Source organism: Trachurus japonicus, chromosome 15 (assembly GCF_045865225.1).
Source record: "Trachurus japonicus isolate A0001 chromosome 15, Traja_1.0".
Classification (NCBI taxonomy): domain Eukaryota; kingdom Metazoa; phylum Chordata; class Actinopteri; order Carangiformes; family Carangidae; genus Trachurus; species Trachurus japonicus.
The window spans coordinates 25,002,140-25,022,115 of record NC_140921.1 but is presented as its reverse complement, the minus strand read 5'-3'; the positions used below and the strand labels follow the sequence as shown (position 1 = coordinate 25,022,115).

Below are 19,976 nucleotides of genomic sequence, written 5' to 3'. Positions count from 1 at the left end.
ATAAGCATATTCGACTGAGGATGTTGAGTTCCTGATTCAACAGATAAATCAACACATCACAAATTGAGCCTTTTCGCCACCGAGCTTCTCTTAAACAGATGCATCCATTTTGCTTACACAGACCTTCCTGTTTGTGCTCGCCACCACCAAACCTCTTGGAAGTTGGACCGAGTGTGCCAAATATTTGCAGTTTCCCCTGTGGCTGATACCTAATAGCATGAGAAAAGGAGTTTAGGAGGGGGAGGGAGAGGGCAGTGACCTTGAGAACTTCTGCGGTGAACTTTCCCCTCCACCCCTCCCTCACCCGCCAGTCCTCCGCTCCCTAATCAATTACTGTTGGCAGTCAGGAGACCACCAATGATTAGCAGCAGCAAGGCAGACGTGGTCTGGGGGTAGCAGTGTGGGATGTAGGAGGCTGGGACGGTGGCGCGTGGGGGTAAGGAGAGGAAAGCGGCGCTGCAAACTTCGCTTTGATCAAAACGCTGCCTGGAGAAAAGCAAAAAAAACGCAACAGTATCCCCCTCCGGTTTAAATGACCCTTGAACAGTTTTATTTATCTATGAGAATGAAAGACGACATCCTTTTGTATTTTGCCTCTCAGACTGTCACATGTGAGCGGACAGCTGTCGAGCCCAAATATTGTTTACGCTCGCACATGCACAGTAGAATCCAGCCGAGACCGACGGGCTCTGAGACAACAACGCAGAAACACCGCACATAAACACAAACCTTTTTTGTTGTTCAGGTCTTTGAAGCAGGAGGGAAATAATTTACAGGCTCTTTTTTTTTATGAGAATCTGTGCTGTTCCCACGCCCAGTGTGGCAGGAAAGCTCAACAAAATCATTTGTCTTAGATTGGCTGATTGGCTTGCTGGAATCTGAGTATGTCTTTGACGGTGATGGAAGTTTAATTTGATCTCACACCACACCCACCCACAACAGCCCTCCTCTCACTTTTATTCATTTGCTTGTTTCTCTGTCTTCCTTCTCTCTCTTTTAACTTTATAGGTTTATCTTTTTTTTATACAACGAGAGTGAGGCTGACAGAGAAAAGGGGCCCGCTCTCCTGCAGACGTCAGAAATGTTTGTGTCATTAATTCTCAACCTCTTGTTTAATGGTTGGGGGCATGACAGCAAGAGACAGTTTATGTGTGAGAGGGAGAGAGTGAGAGCGATATACTCTGTGAGAAAGAGTAAATAAAGAAAGATAAAAGAGAAAGATAGAAGATATGAGCCAGAGAAGCAGTGGCTGCTTACAGCACATCAGATTGCAGCAGGCTCACATGCTTTACAAGATGTAGCTCTCTCTGAGGTCTATCTCCATAGCTACACCTTTCTCCATCTCTCCCTGGACAGAATTATTGGTGTTATGAGCTCCACTTCAACCAAACAGTTGTGTCTACAAGTTTCCCATGGGAACACAAGTTTGTGTAGATGCCAAGCACTCTGAAATGATACGGTTATCTCTTGTCACTGATGTCCTCCTTAGGGATTTGCACTGTTGAGATAACTTTGATGAAATAAAGTCAAATCAAATTAAGTTTTGTCCGTAATTTCAGAGCCAACAATGATTATGGTGATACATCACTGAGCAATGCAGGCTGGACTCTGGCTCGGGCAGTTTTGGAACCCGGTCTGTGGTATTGTTTGCCCTGCTGGATTTGTCTTTGTCATGAGATGTTTTTCACAGCCAGACAAGTATGGTCACTGTGATGTCCACAGCCAGAGCATCTGAACCTCATCAGGCAGGCATTTCAAAGCTGCTGTCATGGGCATTTAGAAAGGGGCAGACCAAAGACAAAGGCCCTCTATTGGCAACTTGTCCACTTTGTAGCCCCTTTGAGGTTTCCTAACGATTCCTGTGCCCTCATAGAAATCACTACAAATTAATTTTAACACTCAGTGAAAAGACAGATTAGTGCCGAGAGGATGACACAAAGGGTGTTAAATATGGCGAGCAGCATGCTGGACCACAGGCCAGGCCTGGGACACATTACCCACAGCTGCCAACACTGACCTATTTTCACCAAACCAGCTTAAAGATTTTTAGCTTCCTCTATTGTGCAGAGGCCCTGCGAAGCACAGCATTGAAGTCTTATCTGCATGACCCCCTTTGGGCACAGTGCCCTTTGATGCCTCTCATAAAGGAAGTGATGGGGTTTTAATTAAGTGTGGCAGGTTATTAGATGGTCCGTATTGATCTGGAGGGTTAGGGGCAGATGTTGCAAGAGACAACCAGGGGGAAATAACTATATAAAGAATACAAACAAGGGCCCAAACTATTGTGGTGGAGACTTCAGTGACAAACATGACCCTCACTCTTAAACTAAGAGAGAAAAGTGATTTCAGATTCAATTATCTTCTTTGTTGCAGGAAATAGTGAGCAGATGGCAACAATAGTCACGGGCCTCCCCACAATCAGCACCGTTCATGGATGTCTTTTCTTTGAGATAAATTTACCGTGGCCTCATGAGGTTTTCATTGAAGAATTAGCACCAGGAGGTGAAACTTGCCAACAGGTCAATGGCACAAAAAACTTGACAGTCTAAAGTGTCAGCATATTTTATTTAAACTTAGTTTAACACCGTGAAAGATTTGCTTTGTCTGCTCACATTTTGTCGGTTTGAATTTTTAGAGGGTAATTTTATTTTTTTTTGTACAAGAAAATGTGTCTCGTAACCTGCTTTACTGCACAGCTCTCCTTGGTAAAATGGTCACCCTGCATTTACACTACAGTATATCAGCATGTACAAAAAAAATCTCCTCTCTCATGCCATGAACTGTAAACCTAAAGGAATGTAAATACTGGCTAACCAGTTACAAATTAATATGGGTTTGTGGTTTCTCTTTGATCAGGACCTGAAATGACTAATTTGTAGTTTATACAGTTCATGGGAGAACTTTATCAAGACAAAGGCTGATTTTCTGTCTGCTGGCTACCACTATGGGAGCAGAGTGAGAACCATATTTGAAAGACGACCAAGTTTTTTTAACACAAATAAATCACCTCCATGTAAGGCTACATAAATCTGATCTTTTGGAGGGTTGGTGACCCTTTTTGGGAGCACAGGCTAAACTTCTAATTAGATTCATGCCATGGCTGAGTGAGAAGGGAATGTGTTTACTTTTTGGAAATAGCCGTGAATTAAACAAAGAGGACCAGAGAGAAATCCTGAAACAGTTTTATTGACTGAGAGGTTTGGAGAAAAAAAAAAAAGCAGGAGAAGATTCACGAACAGACAAGTTATCTGTAAGACTTTCAAAGTGAGTTACAGTCGTTTATAAAGCAGCTATTATACTGTGTTTAGCTCTGCTGTACAGTAGAGCTCCCTTCACCTTCTACATGTCTTAAACGTGAGGCCAAATCTTTGAGTAATAAACAGTGGCTGGAATATAAACAGCAGCCTGTGCAGCTGACAGCAGCTTATTGTGGATAATCACTCGGGATTGTCAATGTGTAGTGATCTACATTATGTGTATAGATTAGCAGTAGGCTGCAGACGATGGGGTTGGCATTCAAGTCCTCCTATCTCAGCACTTAGTTAAGAAAAACATCTATTGAAACGATGGTTTAAAAGTAATCTGTATATGTGTTATGTGCAAGTTGTTGTTTCTTTGTAATCTCAACCCAAATAATACCACTGAAAATTGTGTGTGTGTATTGCACACAGTGGTGTGTGTGTGAAGGGGGCTTGCAGTTGGAATGATGAATGCATGTTTTGTTAACATGTGAGGGAAATCAGACCAGATCTAAAAATAAATGCACTTTGTCAGGAAAGTGTTGGAGCCTGTTTACGCACTTCACTGTACCAACTTGCCTGTTTGGTGCTATATACCTATCATCAAATACAGCATGTCCAGAGATGCCTGATGTGTTGTTGTATGTTTCCTTTCCGGCGCATTAGTAGACTCACACACACACTTACATTGCTGTGGTGTGTGCATGTGTGTGCTTATCTGCATGTATCTCAGGATGAGGGAAGTACATTCATGACTGAAAACAAACAAAATACTTAACTAAATCTGTGTTTGATAAGTCACTGAAAGAGGAAGGGGCACACAGACACACACACACACACACACACACACACACACACACACACACACATACACACACACACACACACACACACACACCCCTCCTCTCTTTTCCTCCATCTCTCACTGAAAACTATTTATTGAGGGTCCGACCGTGCTGCTGCCTGATGGCACAAAGGCCACCTTTGAGAGCGTAATATCACAAGTAATCAGCACCTAGAATGGTTTTGACAAAAACCCGCAAACACAATGGGATCAAATGTACTGTATACTTGTTAATCACCTGTGACGACTGTCAGCGTTCATTCCCGTCGCCAACATTTGAGAAACCAAGGCAGTGATCCTTTAATTTCACAGAATGAGGTGTCGATGGAAACCGGAACCTTCTCAGCGGCTAAATTAGAAAAGGCAGCACAATAGTTGCTCATTTCCTGCTCTGAATAGACTCGAGTTGACCACCGGCTTATTCATCTTCTTGCCATTATCAGAATTTGCATGACACAAAGGTCTGTTCCTGTTAGGAACTTGTAATGTCGTATTTGTAGACGTGGCATTCCCGTCTTTTCACACAGGAAATGACTGTTCTGACTTGTCTGATGGTATATTAATACAACCCCATTAGGGTATCCCATCAAGGTTTGTCTTTTGTGTGAGAAACCATTAACATCGTGCACTGGGCAGACAATAGTTTCTCTTAAAAAGTCGCTGTGGAGAATCTAGGTCAGTGATCTACTTTGGATCGCTTTGGTGTCTGTGCTGTAATTTGAAGAATGAATTGACAGTGGATCTAAAATCGGTGTAATCCTTTAAACCACATTCTTGTAGTGTGCTGTCACACACATATAATCTCCTCTATCCTCTGTGCTGCAGGGGTGTGAGGGGAGAGTATTTGTGTTCTTTTCCGCCTGTGCTGATGGTCCTCTCCGGAGGCCATTAATGCCAAATGTCTAGTCCCGCCAGACAGCAGCAGGCTGTTTTGTTACTCAGGTTGCTGAAGGTTGCTCTCTCACCTTGACCCCATTGAAACAGGAGAGCTTGAATAGTATCTTCCCCCATGTCTTCAAATAGCAACATCAGGGTTTTTTTTTTCTTTCACCAGTATAGTCGACCGGAAAGTAACTGCTTCTGTGTATTCAATAGAAATTCTAATCCCATTATCTTTGCATGTGTCATTTTACATTATTTGCTATTCTTTCTCTTTTTATCCTTTGCCTCGTCCCTATGTTTTCCCTGGTTGTTATTGAAAGGGGGGTTAAGCCTCTGGGTCACTTCAGCCCTCTTATATTCCACTGTTTGTTGTATCAGCAATATACGTTTGGGTCATTAAGAGCTACTGGGAACATATTCTCTCTGCCACCCAGTCATATAGTTCTCCAATGTCCTGACAATGAAAATCTGAGAACAAGTGAGACATTTCATTTAAATATGAGATAAAATTAAAATTTGTCAATTGTTTTAAATAGTTAAAGCAGAAGTAAGCGGAATGTTTGTGTTAATATAAGTCTTAGATAGTTATATTATATATACGATAGCAATCACTTCTATAGAGTGTTTGGTCTGAAACACGGGTCTGTCAGTCACTCTGCTCTGCTGTAAGCCGAGGAGAAAACTTTCCTTGTATCCTACAACCTTTATCCAATGAGGAGAGAGAACGGCATAAAGGGGCAGTCCTCTCTGTGTGTGCAGCCAAGGGATGCGCGTGAATGTGGTGACGTAGGGACGAGGGCGGGGACTGCTAACTCCATCTGCTGACAAGAAGTTAGCCAAAACGACCGGATCGCTTACTTCTGCTTTAATACCAAATAAAACTAAAACGCTGTTGAGACACATGAACAGATTTTTTTAAATCATAAAAAGGTTATTTCAGGGGTTGTCAAATGTATTTTTAGTCACCTCCAGCATCATACCTGACTGCACTGTACTGCACAACAAGACCGGGTGCAGAGGTGTCACCCAGCATCTCCCTAAGGCCCCCTCTGTGCATCAGTTTAAACCAGCAAGAAACCAACCTCACCACAGCTTCAGCAAATTACAGCCTGTTGAGCCCCCTGACAGACAGCAGCTCAGATCCAGGGTCAGCTTGGGGCTGAAAAGAAGGGAACAGGTCTGTATTGTCAGTTTGATTAGGACTCGTAATCTTTCACAAAACCTTGTCCCCAGCAGCCCCCTGGCCTCATCCCGGGACCGGGTGGAATGCAGGGGAATCTGATGGCAGACAGGAAGTCCTTATTGTACTAGTGCAGAGATCCCGGAGCCAGACAGCATACGGGAGCGATGTCATCCCTGGCATGGCCAGGCATATCTTTGTGCTTGCTCACCGCGTAACAAAGACGTAAATAAACACTGTTACCCCCACCAGTCTTCAACTGTCATTTCAATTAGGCAGAGTAGTGATCGGAAGCCGCAGTCTGTGTTTTTCCCAGCCATGCCGTTACCTCTGACCCCTGCGGCTCGTGCCTGAGGTGATTTTCTTTATTAGTCCATGGGGTCAGTATTTAGCCCCATAGTCATCAGTAGCGAGCCGAAATCTGCAGAGTCAACACTCTGCCTTCCTGGCTGTTAGCTGCATTAGCACGCTGAAGCCCCGCTGCCTTCCACTCCCACTCTCCAAACATCCTCCCTAAGGCCAGATAACATCTCTGTCCCATCCATTCATGAGCCGGCCAAAAGCCCGTGTCCTGCAGCCAGGGTGCTGCGCATGTTGATGTAGAGAAGCTTTCTAGGAAGTCTTTTGGATTTAAATATGTCACACTAGACAAAGGTTTTTTACCAATAGTAACATGTTCAGAGAAATCGAGAACTTTTTCTGGCTGGTCCGAATTTTTTGTTTCTCCTGATTGATTTTCTTACCTTGATTAGTTCTTCAACATCCAAACACAGCCTAAGGATAAAGGTTATTAATGAAGAAAGGGCAAATGCTATAATCTATCTTACACTTTTTAAATAAATATACATGCGTCTCTTGACGCATTTGGTGGTCTTGACTTTCTAAACCCTAAGTTACAATGGGAACTGAGGCAAAGAAGTTGACAGAACAGTGACCAAATGATACATTTTCCAGGAAGCCAAGCCTTTGGGACATTGACACAGTAAGTGTTTTCTTACCAACAATAAATCATGACATTGTTTAATTAGCATCCTCCAAATTCTCATTCATTGTGGTGTGGCTCTGAGATGTTTCCCTCTCTGGTTTTTACTTGCATATTTCTCAAGATATTCCACCCATCAATTTTGCCACTGAGAGGGAGATAGAGGCAAATGGTAATTACACAGGAGGGAAATCTGATGAGAAATAAAACAGGACGTTGTGATAATACTCCACGAGGGCGTTACAATCTCTGTCAGATAAAGAAACAGCCATTTGCTTATCTGGCTTTTTTCTCATTACACACATTTTTTCAAACCATCTACCAAAGCGATGCACGTAATTACAGCTTCTGTTGCAGATAAAACTTCTATCATCTATCATTTGAACAAGTGCACTTTCACCAAACTATCTTTGTTCTCACAGAAACCGCCTTAAACAATGATGAAATACCGTTCCTCCCACAACTCTCTAACCCTGGGCTTCACCTGAACCTAATCTCTCAGGGCATCTTAGCCATACAAAACCCTGTCAACCTGAGTAAGATGATGCCTTGTTGGTGGTGGTCTCTAAAGACCAGCGGGGACAATGGATCAAATACAGACTGTGAGGCTTTGAACTATTGTTGTTAGTCTCTTTCTCTGTATTGCTAATGCCCACCATGACCCTCTGCTCCTCCTCCACTCCTGATATCTCGCCTATATCCAACTTTAGTGAAAGTGCCTCATTCTATAGGAAGAGGAAATTTCTGATTTGTCTATCTCATCTACTGTACCTGTGACCCAGATAACTGTGTCCGCGCTGATTAAACAGCCTTCATGCTGGTTCGCTAGTATTTCTAATCTGATGAACTTCTACTTGGAATTCCCCTATAGCTATCTGTCTGTGGAGACCTGAACAAATGCAGTTTGAAAATCATGGGTACGTGGAAAGATCTGAGGGAGAAGCAAGATTAGGGATTTAATATTTCAACAATAGGATTATATGTAAACCAGATGATTAGCAATTACAATGTGAATAAGAGCCTACAAATCCAGTTGTCCTTTGCATACAAACCTTTTATAGATCACTCGTCTTTTCTCCGCACCTTTCCTCACCCATGAAGCATGAGCCATAAAACATGAGACAATTAGTCATCCTCAAAGAGAGCTTAGATACGAGTGCACTGCAGGAGAAAATCTTGGCAAATACCATTGAAATACTCAACAATAACAGCCTCGTAAGTACAAGGTTGCAAAAAATGTCATAAAAGTTTCAGAAATAAGCTGTGCACTGACAACTGTCGAAAGGCAGCTTGGAAAATCGGGAGCTTATTTGTGTGTAGATATTGTGGAGTGCTGCCAGCCTCCATGAATAACACAATAAAACAGTCAAACAGTGCTGCAGAAATCTTTCAAGTTTCCAAACGTTTGAAAAATGGGACGTCTTTCACAGGAAGAATCCCGAGGAATCGGATCCTTGGGTATCAATCTCTGTCTGTGTGATACAGACACTGATGACAGAGGAGTTGATCACTAGCCTAGGGTGGGGTCCGTGCATATTTGTCTGCAGTTCTACAGTAAATGCTGCTGTCTCCACCCAAACTCAAACCACTCCACAGACTTGTCTCTCTTCCCAAGCTGCATGCAGACATCAAGTCTACCATGTTGTACACACTGCGTTTACCTTCGTTCCATCAACCGTTTCCACAAGACAGGACCACGAGGAGCCTCGACTAATGAGAAAACAACATGTATGTAATCAGCTCAAGAGAACGGGGGGAATTCTGTAAACCTCAGTAAAGCTATCGCTGGCGGAGGCTGCTCATGATACAGGCTTGTCAGTTTCTGCCAGCTGGCATAGGCACCCTGGCAAAACCATGCCTGGTGGTTAATGGATCATAAAGGTTTGCTGGGAGCCGCTTCACAGCTCGAGTTGATTTAGCAATGTAATACAAACCCATTAGTGCTGCGTTGCAGTGTAAGCGAGCATGGCATTCAGTCTCCATGCTCCATGCAGGCTCCATGCAGCAAAACACAGTCTTACAGCACTCGTAAATCATCAGGTCTGGGCAACTCGCGCAAAAAGGCAGTTACACATTTCATCAAAAGAAATGATACAGCTTATCACATAATCACTGTAAAATTATTGGCATGTCTAAAGCAATTACCCTCAACTGGTTCATGTTAAACTGTAGGAGCAATTTCCGAACCACTCTGTCCACAAAAACGATCCATTAAATTCAGAGTGATGCCGGTGTTTGTAGATTATTAGAAGGAGAAGTGCACTGCCCTCATGCCTCTTCAGAGAAGTGGCTGCAATTGTTTTGGCTCCCATTCTCATAGCACTCCACGCACATCCTTTGTTAACAATACAACATGTCAAGTTTAGATAAAAAGGTGAATGTATCATCCATGTGGAAAAGGTTCATGCTTACCTCCAATACAGAAAGGTCCCAGAGCGTCATTATTCCAGCTGTGTACAGTTAAAGTACAGACATTAGTGGATGTTCACTTTCTCTGTTTGAAGATAAGTGACACACTGTAGATAGTATGTTGGCATGAGGACAGGCCTGGCTGGCTTACAGGAAGGGATTAAACAGTATTAAGAGTGTCCAGATGCAGGGCCACATGCACAGTCGTTCAAACTAATACTATGACATACTAACACACGTTGCGGGGGGATAAACAATGATCACAACTACCATCATCATTATCTCTTCACTCGGCACCAGCAGCGCGTCGTCACTGTGCTGTATCGTACCAGCACTTGCATGCTGTGTCTTCACAAATCGAAGCGTAGGAATGTAGTTAAATGCTAGCTACTGTATGGTAGTTAATGCTAACAGTGAAATCTCTGTTTTTACACATGCGCCTTTGTGAGGTTTCCATGCCTGTAGCGCTGTTGTTTAAAGCTGATTATAATCGACCAGATGGACCCAAGTGCCCATAGTCTGTCTGTGCTGTGCTCCTCCCCCCGTGAATGAGACACATCTGTATGAGTGGATGACAAAGAGCCACAAACTGGGTCATGTCTGTATTTGAAGATAATAGATGGTATATTTCAGATTTATTCATTATGATCATCCATTTGGAACTAATAGTATAATTACAAGTTAATCAACACAAACCCGCACGCAGTGACACCCAAAAGATGATTTAGTTGTCCTCTATGGCTCATTTAAAATATAATTTTTCTATATATTGTACATTTCCTCTGAGGTCAACACAGGAAGGCAGGGAGTTTATGAACCTGCAGTGTGGTTACAAAGGCCAGAAATTCCCCAGTCACAGCTCTGGGGCCAGCCCTGCTCCCTGGACGGCCTCCCCTGGAAGTCTCCTGTGAGCCTTCAGACTTTCCATAAATCTGTTGAGTGATTGCGGTGGTCAATTAACACTCCGTGTATTGCTCCTGGTGGAGAGAATGGTCACATCCGTAACAGCAAGAAACCAAAGCCTCGGGTTCACTCTGAGTTCTGCAATAATAACATGGTGGACCTGGTACAATAAAAAATGAGTTGAGGGCCCAAAACTATAATAGCAGCTATTGTGCTGGTGGTCACACAGTCACTCAAGTGCAGTATTCAGGAAGGCCGTTTCATTACATCCAATAGAGTCTCAATCATGTGTAAAATTTGCAGTTTGAATGGGCTTGCTATCATATCAATCATCAGCGGCTACGGTGAAGGCTAATGGAGGCCCTTTCTTCCTGCTGACTCTTTGTGTTTTTTGTTCCCATTTACTGTATCAGAATTTGGCTTAATTTAGCCTTTTTTAATCAAGACAGGACTTTCAGTCATTATTGTTGTGCTGGAACAGGTTGCCCACAACAATATGTTTCCTCAAGATTAGAACAACATAGAGTTTGTCCCCTTGGAGGAAAGTAATCAATCAAAGTGTATGTTGTGTTTGATGTTATATACTGTACAGCAGCAGAGACCTGCATATAATTAGTTTAATTTTCCGGTCCTGAGTTTGGACAGCAACAATGACCCTGTTCAGCACTGAAACAAAGCAATCATATATAACATATAATGAACTCAGAATAATACGTTTTTAAAAGGTGGTGCTAGCACAGGCCCTCTGTTGATCAGTCCAAATGAAATGTGGCATGGGTTGCGCTGAAATTTTGTACTAGCACTTGTGGTTCTCAGATGATGTATCTTTGATCCTCTGAATTTTTCTAGTGCCGCTATGTGGTTGTGAGTAAAATGTCTTGACAACTACTGGATGGATTGCCATAAAATTTGGTACAGACATTCATGTCCTTGTCAGGATGGATTGTTACAACTTTTGAAAACCTTTGATTTAGAACCATCATCATGTATGTAAACAAACAAACAAACAAACTAAACTAAAGCACTTGTGGTTCTTTTTTTTTTTCTTCTTCTTCTGTTTTGGTAATTCTAGCATTTACATTGCCTGAAAGTCAGTGTGAAAAGTCTGCCATCACACTCTGTGGCTTTAGCTCGTCTTACATATGTCAGCACAGTGAATCACACAGCGGGGATCTGGTTGCACACTTTTAGCCAGTCTCCTCTTCGTGTATGCACAAAATGTGAAGGGTTTAGCTGTGTAAAGATTAAAAAAAAGAACACAGGAAGGAAGTCAGTCCACTGTTTGAAGGCTGCAGATTGAGGCCCTGATGTATCCCTTGCTCCTCCCTCTATCATGGCCCATATCAGGCATGAATGGTACCGCTTTATGACTGTGTAAATGGGGGTGTGTATTGGAGTAGCGGCTCAGAAGATGCTAACATTTGAGATTGGCTCAGCAGCTGCAGGGAGCAGGAGAAGCCCTGGAAGGGAAGTGATGCAGTCGTCATAATCACACACTGATGATTCACAGAGGCTGTTTAAAAAAAGCACCCAAACTGTTTCATCATCACTTTGTGGCGTATGTGAAATTTATAATTAGCAGTTAAATGACCATACTTTGGGTAGACTTGGCAGATTTTGTTTATTCTGATAATAATAAATGTCATGGCAACAATGGTTTAAAGTGGACATGAATAAGAACGCTTTCTTTTAATAGAATGCACAGCCTTTATTATTCAGCTCCAAATGTTCATTAGCCTGGAATGACATCATTTGTGGTCCCAATATTGGGTGTGTGTTGATGGCTGAACACATTTACTTTGTTTACAGATGTTGTGACTTGAAGTGTGGAAAATAGGTGGTCAGTATCCCTACAAACCCCTTAATTTGCACTTTGTCAGCCTTGTTTTTTATAATGCTGCAAACAATTATATATACAAGGAACATCCCATAAAAGACACTAATATAAACCTTTTATGACTGCAGACAGTCTTCTTACCAGCACAAAAACATCATAGGAAGTCAACAGATGACTTCATCATCTATCTTGTAGTATCGCTAATTAAAATACACACCCTGCAAGGTACCTGGCAGAAAACCAATACCTTACACTTACTTTTTTCCCAACATGTCTTACAGTGTTTTCTGGCTGGTTGAAGTCTCAGTCCAGCTTTGGAGGACCCAGTTGTGGCTTTTGGTCTCTAGTAAAATGCTTTTTTTTGTCTAGACGTCGCACAAAAATAGAAATACTGGATGGATTTAGCTGAGTGTCAACTCAGTCTTACCACAGGATGAGTGCAGTTTCTCATGAGAGGAAAAAAAAGTGCTCTCCCGCTCTGTTGTTTGACTTCACAGTTCAACTGACCTGTCAGCTGAAGAGGAATGTTGATACAGCCATAAGGATGGGTGAGATTACAGTGATATCTGATCTAGATTTGAAGGCATGCATGCAATACCGAACTGGGATATGTATTGAGGAAAGAGTTGATTTCCGTTCAGATATTTAAGCAATGTTCAAAAAAACCTACCAATAAAGGCTTCAAAGTAAGGTGTAAACAACTAAAAATAAACTAGAAATTTTGAAAAGTCTGCACATATTATCAGAAATCTGAGGCTATTGTAATGTAGCCACAATCATTTTTGTGTGTGTGTGGACATGCGGGTATTTTTGCCAAATACTGAATTGACTTAGCTGGGGAACAATAGTTGGAAGAAAACTCATGTCAGAAAGACGAGAAGTGAACGAACTTGGGTGACCATTCTCCTTTGCTTCTCACAGTGATGAAAAGCAGGGAGTGTGTGCATTTGATAAATTGCCCAAAATCTATTATTTTATTGGTCCTTCAGCAGCCTTTCTTTTGCTGACTGCTGACATTGTTTGCTCTAAATGCCTCTGTCTTTAGTTTTTCACTCAAACTTTAGAAACCAAAATATCAAAGGTTTTAAATGGCTGTGCAATTTACATTTCCAGTTTTCCATTTTTGGGGGGGGGTACATTTTATTTGAAAGGTGCTTGCCCAGGGAGCTCATGAGTCAGAGTTCAGGAATCCCCTCATTCACTGCTAATGCACAGTGACAAACGGCGAGGATGGATCGGGATCTCCAAACATTCTCCACAGGCTTCATAGAGCAATCAATTTATCACAGGCCTGGTAGGGCAGTGCCAAAGCTTTTAACTGCAACACAAGACGCAGTCCGTGCTGCTCACAGGGGGAGAGCATGAAGATTGATGGCCAGATGAAGCTCTATTATGACTAACCCCACTTGGTGGTTTTCAGACTGTGCCGCCAGGCTGCTTTAACAGTGCAAGTGGCGCTGGTGGAGCAGTGCGACCCCGCCAGCGTGAGTGACAGGGAAGACTTGTGAGTGGCACATCTGCATACTGAGGATGTTTTTGTGGAGTCTGAAAGATCTGATCCTGCATTGTGTTGAACTGCAGTCAACAGACAGTGGCCCGGCTCTGGCAGCGGTCCACGCTAACAAATACCAGCTTTAACTGCGGAGAACAGATAGTCTCCACTCTTATTCTGAGTAATGTCTGCCTCTCATTCATTGGGGCGGCGCATGAAAAGTTTTCAGACACGGCGGCCATGCCAGAGGTGACATCACGCTGTATTTTCTCCTCCTATGAGGCAGTCTGCAGCAGGATGTTAAAGAGGGTGACAGGACAAAAAACCACCTCCTCTTATGAACATGCATGTGTCGACGCCCTTTTTATGTGTGTGGTGTGAGAGCGTGTGTGCCAGTGTGGGCATACTTGTGTGTGGTATGAAGTGTGCCAGCTTGTGTGTGTCTGTGATCATGGGCGTTCAGTGTTTGATGATGGTGCAGATCTGTAAAGTCATTTTCCTCTGCAGCAGAGTTAAATGGGGTAGGGGTGAATTGCTTGAATAAGAAAGAGATTTATTAGCCCACTGAGGCACTATTCTATTTTCTCTGAACTTTTTTTTAAGAGGTAGAATAACTCAGATTTAGGGAGACCATCCAAGAATGAGCCGTCGATGACCAGAGTTATGCCTAATGTGCTTTCGAATTACATACAGTCTGCATTGGAGGGTCAAATTTCCCCGAGCACAGACATTAGTTTGAACTAGTTTGCCTGTGATTGCCTCACGTTCAGCCGTTAAGCCTTGATACAATAAAAAGACAAAACAGATTCCTTGTTCCAATTATCATGTCTTGTGGCTGCTTAATTAACCCTGTTTGAGATGAAGAATGCACTGATGTAGGCTCCAAAAGAATCCCGTTATATCCTTATCATTTTTAAAGCCTATGTAAACCAGATGTTTTCTTAACTCACTATTGGCCATGATTGTGATTATACTCCCTTAGACTCCATCCATTGCAAGCGTCCTTTTGCCTGAGCCACTCTGCAGTGTAATTTATATTTCACCACCGACTGCAGATAAAGACAAGGGCCTTTGTGTCTGTGACAGATGGAATGTAACCAGGAATTAACCGAGCTTCAAATGGCCTAATACAGCTAAATAATTACCCATCATGATTGCAGTTTGTTTAAGCACTAGATAGAGAGCGCTTCAGAGGTCTCATGTTACAAAACACCGTTTTGCATCACGTGCTCCTGTTCAGATCACCACTTGGGCTAGACTTGTGGTAGTCGCTGTGGCTGATATATGGAAACATAAAACAGGCATCACACCTACAACTTCCCCCTGCGCAATCAGGCCTCGTCTCTGTGGTCGTCATGGTGGTTGACTTTCAAGTTCATTGTTTTAAATTCCCCTCCTCACTGCACATCATTTAGTTATTAGACAAGGGGGGGGGGGGGGGGGGTGATGTAGGGAGAGGGAGGATGGGGAAGGAGGAGTATGTTTGTAAGATTTTTCCCCCTCGACTCAGCCTCTCTTCCTTGCCTTTCTGCTACATTCCCTTGTCCTCACTCTGCAGTCTTTAACAGAAGAGGGCTTCAAGGAGAGGCTGGTCGAAGTCAGACAGGGATGGGCCTGAAAGAGCCGTATTGTGAGGTCACATTCTTCCCAAATGCAGGCAGGAGCCAAGTCAGTAGCTGGCGGAATTACCCCCATGAATCATGCCCATTGTGATGCCTACTCAGGATGAGAACATGGAAAGGAATTAGGTATGGCAGAGTCTTATCAGCCTCCTATTCGGAACCGGCCGGCAGCTCGGTGCGAGCAGACTGGACAGCCTTTCCCATCCTTGCTCATGAAGACTGTCCGCGAATGAGGAATTCCTCCACTGCCATGTGTTGTTACTTAAGGGTGTGCTGCAGCCAAGTTACTGCGCACTTTTCCATCCACGCCCATCCTCCTGTCTGTGCACTTCCTTCCCTCCCATTTACCCAGAGATCTTTGTGGTAGGTCCTGGAGTTCAGGCAATATTAGGTTGCACCTCTTAAAACATGTCAGGCTTTGCGGTGAAAATTAAAGAATGGAAAAATGATGAAATGTAACATTTTGCTTAAGGCTTTTTCACTTTAAAGCTGTTAGAAGAGGGAGAGAAGATGAGACTGATGGAAACACATTTGACAACTTTTATCATACTGGGCTTATTTTTAATATACAGCCCCATTTTTTCCTCTTAAACAGCTCTCTGTAGAGTCCATGTTAAGCGCTATGTCTTGGGTGGCATCTTCACTTTTGATCAACCAGCTGTCTCACCAGCAAAGTGAAGAAGATGTCAGAAACAAAATATTTTTACAGCTGAATTGATTCTATCTTTCTATTTCACCCCAACTTTCCACTCCAGTGGAATCATGAGCTGCTGTTTGCAAAGACCAGAAATCCCCCCTCCCCACCCCAGTCTGTCCTCTCTGTGTCTCGGGGTGAGAGATTCGTACATGATATGACAAATGAAGTAAATTTCATGGTGAACAAAGAAATGTGTTTGTCATTTTTTGTCAAGGAGGATGAAAGAAATAGACATTGAGAGTGAGCCGCTGTAATAGGAAACACTCACACAGCGCAGGCATAGACTCTCACTCCAAAATAACCCTCTGGTGATTTGAATGAAAAGAGCCAGGATAAATGAGTCTGCTGCGAGAAGTTTTGCTATGCGGCTATCGAGACTTATATGACTCCAGCTAAAGTTTTTAGCCCTGTGGGACTCAGTGATGGATGGTAAACAATCCTGAATCGTACTGGAGCTTATATGAATGAGGTAATAGCAGGGAGAGAGGACAATGGACTGTGCCAGGAAGTCTCTTGTCAGCATTTTCAACTGTCTATGAGAACAAAAGAGAGAGAAAATATATTATAATCTTAGTGCATGAGTCTAATGATGTTGTGTTTATGTGGCTGTGTGTGTGTATGTGTGTGGCAGGACAGGACAGGACAGGGTGTGGACAGGAGTCACCCTCCCTCCACCCTCCACCCATGCCCAGCCCCTCCTCCTCCCAGCCCTCCCTGCCTGGGAAGGGCAGGCCGGGTGGGGCTGGCAGAGCATGTGAGGGCCCCCATACCTCATAAGGGCATGACACAAGCACTGACTGCATACATCCGGGGAGTGAAGTCTTTGTCATAACACAGCTCTCCGCAAAATAAAATAAACACACGGGAGGCAGAGAGGAGAGGGTGGGGGAGAGATAAGGACAGGAGGGGGTGGGGGGGGGGCAGCGGGAGCAGGTAGGAGGGAAAGAGGTGGAGAGAGTTGTGCAAGACAAAGAAGGAGAAAGGTGGCGCATGAAACAAAGCGACAAGCCCCCCCAAGTTGATTACTATTGAGTAAGCCCCGAGTCCATTAGCCCAAATAACATCCAGGTGCTGCTGTGGCTATGGTGGCTTTTTTTCACTGGGGTGTAAACGACCTGCTCCTTTTCAAGCTCCAACACGGGAGGCCGGGAAACAGGCCAGACAAGAGCCATGTCTCCTTGGGCTATTCCTCTCTCCTTCTCCCCTCCATCACCTGAGTCCCATCAGGAGCCCCCGCCGCCCTACACTACGAGACATGTTCCGTTCATCTGCCGCTCTGGACAGCAACCGAAAAAACTTTGCCGCCCTCTGATCTGCGTGTGTGTGTGTTTTGAATGTGTGTGTCTTCTCTCCCTGGGTGAGACCTCCCTCCATTAACCATTACAGTTCCCTTCCCACAACTGAGCCTGGGGGGCCCCTGGGCTCGCACTAAACACGCTTTCTTCTTCGTGAGTTTAATGAGGAATAGGAGAGAGAAAGGGAGAAAGAATGTTTGGCAGGAAAAAAAAAAGGTGAAGGGGTTTTTCAAAACAGCCACAGAGGATTTATTTGACAGAGGGAGAAAGGAGAGAGAGAGAGAGGGAGAGTCAAGAGACATTCTGGATGTGGAGACAAACATGTGTGCATGGAACCACACAACACCCATGTTACCTCTCATTACCTCCAGATAAGCAGCAGTACGCCACAGCTGGCTGCTGTCTCTCAGTAACGACCACTATACTACAAATTAGCGGCTGTGGCCAAGTCGGTCTCTCTAGCTATTAGATCTGATGTCTGCATCCTCAGGATCTGTGTTTCACGAGGAACAAGCTGGAGTGTTTACCATTACACTACCCATTTGAGGCCACTAGTCAAGCCATAGAGTTGCCTTTATTCTTATTCTCAGAGTTGTTAAAGTTAATGAAACTGGATTACAGTAATCCAGTTACAAAACGTAACCAGTTTAATTCATTAGACACAGAATCAGACTCACTGTTATGTTATTTGCATTTTTGCAATAACACATTTACAGGCAATGTGACTTCACATCACTTTTGACTGGACATGACACTATTAGTATCAAGGGGATGGTGCAACCACATTTGATACATCATATCACGCTACAGTGGTAGTCATATTACAGTTTCATTATGTACTGTACATTACAACAGGCAGTTATTACTCTTTATTACACGGCTCTATTGAATGCTGCTCTCTGATTGGTCCATCGCTGTGTTCTGCGGTCCGTTATTTCTGAATTACGTAATGATTGGACAGATGACAAATTTATGGAAAAAACCAACATGAAGTGTCTTAGCAAGGTGTTGGGTCACCATGAGCCTCCAGCCGTGTTGATGTCTCTAATGCAGGATTAACTTGAAAGTTGGTTATAGGAGGCCACCACACTACATTTTTTTTTCTTTGCTTAAAGGGATAGTTAAACATTTTGGCAAATTGGCCCATTGCTATAATCGCTATACACATAGTAGTAGGTTTGTTACCTTAATTTGTCAGTGTAATTTATTTTTAGAATTGCTGAGCGCAGCCGCGAGCTGCTCAGAGCTACGCTACGGTTTCCCTCATCAAATACACAATCCAACAACTCCAAAACGCTCTGGTGGACAAGTTGTGACCTGGACATTCACCACGCTATGAGATAATGACAGAACGTTACGAGAGTTGTTTTAGAGGTAAATTCATGCAAAACAGCTAATGCGCGTTGCCTTCAGGGACAGTTTTTCAGCAAGCAGTCTCTGTATTTACCTTGAAAACGACTCCATCTCGTAACGTTCTGTTATTATCTCATAGCATGGTGAATGTGCAGGTCACAACTTGTCCACGACAGCGTTTTGGAGTTGTTGGATTGTGTATTTGATGAGTTTAATGAGGGAAACCAAGAAATCCCATTAGCCTCCGTAGCGTAGCTCTGAGCAGCTCGTGGCTGCGCTCGGCGGTTCTAAAAATAGCTTACACTGACAATTTAAGGTAACGAACCTACTGCTATGACTATAGCGATTATGGCAATGGGCCAATTTTCCAAAATGTTTAACTATCCCTTTAAATTATAAAAACATACATCTGTACTCAATTTGCATCGTAGCACGACTAGAACCTCCAGAAAGTTGTCGTATGTGAAGATGAAGTACAAGACAGAAAACGGTGGCTACTGAATATTCTGCACAGGGTTTTGAGTGTGTATGCAGGTGACACATACATGGTGGTGCTCATTGACTCCATCCTTCAACACTGCCCTCATGTCTCCATTATTCTTTTGTGGGATATGTATGGTGCATGTAAAAACAAGACGCTCAGTGGTCCTGTGAGCCTCCCCTCCCTCTCATCCAGCTATTTGCGCTGATAGCTGCTGCTTTGTGTCCCCTGTTTACCTCTCTTGCTCTCAGCAGCGCTTCACCTCTGGGTCGCCCTTCCTTGTAAAACAGCCTGTGTTGTAGTTCGCGCCCTGTGTCGCCCTGTTTCCACTCCCTACGAGGATGTCTGTGAAACATTCACTCAGCGGGGATACAAGCAGTTACAGGAGGCTGCATTGGGGACAAACCAGGCAGAAAATCCACTCATCCCTGAGGTGACCATTAGATGTGGTATGTTGACATGATATAGGACTGGGTGGTGTTTGAGGTGAGGCGGCCTCATCAGTAGTCACAATTCACAGTCCTGAGGATTTCAGCCTGAAAACACCATGACAAGGGAACAAAGCCAAAGCTCTGATCCTTAAGCCCCATAATGACTGGGTGCATGTCATCTATAGGGACTGGTCTCATTTATGTTTGCACTGTTTAGGTCTGTGATCCTCATGCTCTCCGCAGCACTCTATAGTAGCGCTGAGTACAATATTGAGCATTGTTGAAGGAGTGCCTGGAATCTGTCCAGCTTCATTATCGCTGCTATACAG

At 43.6% G+C, this 19,976-nt stretch overlaps 1 protein-coding gene and 1 long non-coding RNA gene across 2 annotated transcripts in view; one reads left to right on the top strand and one right to left on the bottom strand.

Moving 5' to 3' along the window:
- The window catches only part of LOC146973792 (uncharacterized), a 28,884-nt gene extending 19,089 nt beyond the window's left edge, over window positions 1-9,795 (bottom strand). Inside the window, exon 1 of the mRNA XM_085800736.1 lies at window positions 9,540-9,795. The gene's annotated coding sequence lies outside the window, so the exon portion shown is untranslated. The remainder of the gene's footprint in view (window positions 1-9,539) is intronic.
- The window catches only part of LOC146973791 (uncharacterized), a 134,558-nt gene that overhangs the window by 96,908 nt on the left and 17,674 nt on the right, over window positions 1-19,976 (top strand). The window lies entirely within an intron of this gene.